This window comes from Hoplias malabaricus, chromosome Y, assembly GCF_029633855.1.
Source record: "Hoplias malabaricus isolate fHopMal1 chromosome Y, fHopMal1.hap1, whole genome shotgun sequence".
NCBI lineage: Eukaryota > Metazoa > Chordata > Actinopteri > Characiformes > Erythrinidae > Hoplias > Hoplias malabaricus.
The window spans coordinates 68,547,800-68,553,799 of record NC_089820.1 but is presented as its reverse complement, the minus strand read 5'-3'; positions in this window follow the sequence as shown (position 1 = coordinate 68,553,799).

Below are 6,000 nucleotides of genomic sequence, written 5' to 3'. Positions count from 1 at the left end.
GGAGAACACACCACACTCTTCACAGACAGTCAGCCAGAGGAAACCCACGCAGACACAGGGAGAACACACCACACTCCTCACAGACAGTCACCCAGAGGAAACCCACACAAACACAGGGAGAACACACCACACAGACAGACACCCGGAGGAAACCCACACAGACACAGGGAGAACACACCACACTCCTCACAGATCATCACCCTGATTGGGACTCGAACCCACAACCTCCAGGTCCCTGGAGCTGTGACAGAGACACTACCTGCTGCTCCACCGTGCCGCCTGCTGTTGCATGTTACCATAACGTTATTGCCCCCAGATAATCCACAATGATACATTTATTCATCCTCCCCATTCGTTTACATTAATGCTGTGCTCTGAAACCAGACCAAACTGTCCCCAGTATGGCTTCCATACCAAGAAAGTCACATGACTGAAATCCACTGATATGTGCGTTTTTTACTTTCTGTGCCCCGTGACCGTATAGGTCTATTTTCATTTAGTCTCAAATGTGAATAACGTTCCCCACCCCTGGCCTACAATTTTCAAACACGTCATGGAAGGATACATTTCAAAGAGGGCCTTTGGGTGCAGGGAAAAGCAGGGCCTTAATTTGCTGTGGCTAAAGGAACAGGAACATCCTGTAAAGTTCTGCATGTTCATCGTTACCTGCTTCAGCATTAAGCACGTGTTTGTACTTTCATGACAAACAGCGTCTGGGAGCACAGAGCAACGTGGCCATGAAATCTCTGTGTGTAATGGAGCAGAACTGCACTGAAATACGAACCTCACAAGTTCTTCTCACTGTGGCTCAACTTGTGATTCCATTAACCACATGTTTGTGGTCTAAACAAAGTAATGTTTACCTCAAACATGCACTATAAAATGTTACTTATTTCTTAAATAATATTGCCACTCCTTTTTGGTTAAGATGGTTCAGAAATCCTTGTTATTGCTTTGCAGTTTAACTTCCCTCACTGTCCATTTTACCAGCTCCGCTCACCACACAGGTGCACTCTTTAGTTCTACAATTACAGACTGTAGTCCACCTGTTGCTCTGCATACTTTATTAGACCCCCCTGTTCCTCAGCACTCAGGACCCCCACAGAGCAGGTGTGATGTGGTGGTGGATCATTCTCAGCGCTGCAGTGACACTGACGTGGTGGTGGTGTGTTAGTGTGTGTTGTGCTGGTGCGAGTGGATCTGACACAGCAGTGCTGCTGGAGGTTTTTTTTTTAACCCCTCAGACCCTGTTTACACATATCTGGATATTTTAAATTTGAAAGGTTTTTGTCCATGGTTTGACCTCCCACCACAGAAAATGGAGGTTTATATGAGAACGATCTCCACTGCGGATTTTTAAAAAGTATGTTGTAAGTGGTTTAAGTCAGTGGCAAATCTGAGCTTTTCAAAAGCTGATGTCACACAGCATGCCTCTTTCTGGCTGTAATTCATACAGCTCCTCATTTCCTGTATTGTATTGAATTACATAGTCATACAATTACAATATATTCAGATTCCAACATATGAATCAATATAAATTGAGATAAAGGTTTTTGTATTAGAAATATATGATGTTTCAGTAATTTCATGACAGCTCTACAGAAGTATGGAGTACTTTGGGATTAAACCCCTTTTGTTTCCCTCATGCATCGTAGTGTTTTGATGGTGTCCCTCTTTAAGAGGTAGTACGGCCCCCTACTGGACTGGCATGATAATGCAACCATTTTCGTATTTATCTGGATGTGGATATTTTCCAAACGGAGAGTGGGGAAATTGTCAGGGGGTGTTTGGACGTAGCCTCAGTCTCACTGATGGACTGAGAATACTTCTCCAACCAATAATATCCAGCTAGCAGAGTCCTGTGGGCAGTGCCCAGTTGCCATCCATGGAGGACTAGAGGGAGACTAATCTGTGCAGCAAACTGACCTTACTTCAGCAAGGTAGGTGTGTGTGACAGTGAGTGGACACAGTGTTTAAAAACTCTAGCAGCACTGCTGTGTCTGATCCACTCACATCAACACAGAATGATTCACCAGCTTGGTGAATATTGGCTGTATCTCTATTCTGACTACACTAAGACTGGCCTGTTTGAGCCCAATGGGGCTCAATGGAAAACTACTCAAGGCCTCATATTGGAAGCTCCACAATAAACAGTAGAAACTGCATCAACATTAATCAGAACCCTTTCAGTGTTCATGTTTTGTAGACCACCTCTGTGATTTATCTGATTTATTTTCTGACCTCGTCTCGCCCTAAATATTTTTTGGACGCTGTGTAATAAATCAACGTTTTCCGTCTTTCCAGATGGAGTTTGGAGGAAAGAAACAACAACATGTTAAATTGAGGTACTCATATCTGGTGGAGTGATGAGAGGTTGCCAGATATTTGGCAACATTCAGAAATATCAGGAACAAATTTTACATGTTGCTTTTGTCTTTTTTTTAAAAAAAAAAGATTTTGTTAAATGTCAGCATCACGCTTTGCAACCAAATAAAACACAAAAAAACACACCACATATTACTTCAAATATTTCCCCTCCTAAAATCAACAAAAACATGTCAATTCAATCCCAGTTCCTGAATAAAGACCAAAGTAAAGCGTTAACATCACTGTGCTCCAGCTTTGTTGTGGCAACCATGTCCAAGTTTGAACATTTCTCTGAAAAGTGCACTTGAAAACCTTCAGAAACACCCAAATATTTACAGCTGTGGTGTTTTAGAAACTGCTACAACTTGTAGAAAGATAAATAGGAGGTGATTTCATGTCATTTGCTGCTTGCACACTGTTTCTTTCCTGGTGCTTGCCATCGCTCCTCATCATTAAGCAGCTTATCGCTGTCATATGACCTTTACAAAACATATAGAGGGGAAGGTACACAGTGATTTTCACTCCAGACTCTAGGCGAAAAGACAAATTGTCACAGGCTTCTACTCAAGAGAAATAACGTCAGAAAAGCAGACCACTAGATCAGAGTGACTGATACTTATGATTCTATCTATAGATCTATCTATGCATTAGTCTGTCTGGCTTTTTATGTCTCTGTTTGTTCTGTGACTGTCTGTCTGTCTCCCTCTCACTCTCTCTGTGTCACATACAGAATGACTGGCAATCCAAGTCATTCCTGCTCCTCCTCTGTGGTGCTCCTGTGGGGTTCCTGGCCATTGAAGAACAGGGAGAAAGGTGTGATTGCAGAATAAGAAAGTGGAGAGAATGGACAGAGTGTAGAAACGAGGAGGTGGTCATGTTACAGTTGATTGGTATATTTGATTGTATTTTGATTATTATTATTATTATTATTATTATAGTCTGTCTCTATCTGTCAGTTTGTCTGAAACCTATCTATCTATCAGCCTCTGATTCATGTTTCTGTAATAAAGTCATTCTGTTTAAAAGCTGTAAAAAGACAGAGTTCACTGAAATGGTCAGTGCTTACACTTACGGTCAGTTTCCTGAAAAAGCTGAACTTTCCCGGACACACAGTGGCCAGACAGTCGCTTTAAATTCAGTGTGTAATTAGTCTGTCCTGACCGTGTTATTTTACTGTCGCTGTAGAGTGGGCAGCCTCTGAGGAGCTGGATTCGAGTGCACACTAAAGACGTTGATTGATTTAGCCGAACAACACGTCACTTTAGAGGCTCATTTTAAACGGTTTTAAGGTTGATTCCGGTGCTATTTTATATATATTTAGATCCTGAATTTCAATCCAAAGTTATTTTGAGATCAGTTTTACAACTGGCTTCGTCACACATCCCAAGGGAGGAAGCCGAATCAAACAACACAACTTCCTCAGAGCACAGAGTCCATAAGGCAATGTTCTGAGAGTGTTGAGAGCTGTGTTAATGAAGTTCAGTGAACATTGAGCTTCTTTAGTTGAAGCCAGGTCTGAGCAGCGAGCTGGTGATATGAGATCAGCCATAACATTAAAACCAGCTCCATGTTCCTACACTCACTGCCCTTTGATTAGTTCCACTCACTACAGAGGAGCACTTTATTGTTCTACACCCATCAGTTACTCTGCATATGATGTTAGCCCATTTCCTCCTGTTCTTCAGTGCCCCCCCACCCAGCCACTGTGAGGTGACACTGACGTGGTGGTGGAGGTGTGTGTGTGTGTGGGTGGGTGTTGCTGATGATGCTGATATGGTGAGTTCAATTTTTTTTTCTTCAGTGTACACCTATGGACATACAAGTGCAATGAACTTTCTCTGTGGTGTGTATGTGTGTGTCCTCAGAGTGTAATCTGAGAGATCAGCTCTGAGCTGTGCACTCAGTGACACTCTGTCAGCGCTAAATAAAGCCCAGAGTCACAGCTCTGTCTTATTATAGAGACTGTACGACTTCACCTGGCATTGCAATGGAACAGCAGTCATAAGACTCACTCTCTCTCTCTCTCTCTATCACTTTATCTCTCTCTCTCTCTCTCTCTCTCTCTCTCTCTCTGACACAGACGTGGTGGTGGTGTGTTAGTGTGTGCTGTGCTATGATCAGACACCTGTTTTTTAACATCTGAGGAAAGCCCACCAATCAAAAAATTTAACGTGTCCAGCGACCAATGACGAAGGAGCACAAACTGTGCAGCCTCTGTCTCTGACTGTAAACTTACAAGACAAGTCATCCAACGAGGGAGGAGTGTCTCACAGAGCACTGCTGTGTCTGATCCACTCTACACCAGCACAACACACACTAACACACCACCACCACGTCAGTGTCACTGCAGCGCTGAGAATGATCCACCACCACATCACACCTGCTCTGTGGGTGGTTAACAAAGTATTCAGAGCAACAGAGAGACTTGAGTCTGTAGAACTACAAAGTGTACTACAAAATTTATCTCTGGATCTGGAGATTTTCACAGGTGTGTCATTACTCTTCTATCAATGCGGGAATCTTTTGGGTGGAGGTAGAGGGCTGAACTTTTCCATGGAAATACTGACACACAGAATCTGGTCCAGGTTATGTAATGGATCCCTCACAGCTAGAACCCGGTTAGCGCTAATGACGACAACTGCATCTCACTTATCCCTGACCCATCACACACTGCAGGCTTTAAAGGGCCAATAGCATGGGAAAAGATGTAGAAGTAAAATGATTTAGATTGCTTTAGTTTTAACAGACCATATATGGAAACTAGGGCTGTGAGGCTATTTTATACCTATTTCTAGGTGCTTTTTGCTTGTAATAAGTAGTTTTTGCCAGCTGACAGCGTCCTGTGTCACTGATGAAGAACTAGATGTTTACAGACACACACTGTGCAGCGACAGATGAGCTACTGTCTCTGACTTTATATCTACAAGGTGGACCAACGAGGGAGGAGTGTCTCACAGAGTGGACAGTGAGTGGACACAGGGTTTAAAAACTCCAGCAGCACTGCTGTGTCTGATCCACTCTACACCAGCACAACACCCTTAAATTAAACAACAACAGTGTCTTAAAGAAGACAACACAAGTCTGGAGCCCAGAGAGAAGATAATGGTGACTTAATTTATTAAATTCAACACACACACACAAACACATGGCACTGTTTAAGGAATATGACGTCCAAGCAGAGCAGTCTTAGCAGTGATGTCATGTGAAAAAGATGGGGTCATTAGGAAACAGCAGTGTAAACACACACCCTAAAGACACAGTGTAAACACACACACTAAAGACACGGTGTAAACACACACCTGTCCGTCAGCCGATCTAATGGAAAAACCTAACACCTTGCAGACGTCATTCAATGTCAGTGCACAACAATTAATGAATTAAAAAAATTAACACGCTAATCATTAACTACACACACCATTAATGACCTAAATATAGAGTAATGACTTGCCTTAACTTTCACTGTTATCACTGTCTCTGCGTAAAATTATTCACCTGTGATTACAGCACAGCTCCAGAAACTTGGTGTTGTGAGTTCAGCACCCCCTGTCTGAGAGAGTGAGTGAGTGAGTGAGTGAGTGACTGGGTGAGTGAGTGACTGAGGGAGTAAGTGTGTTAGTGATTGGGTGAGTGAGT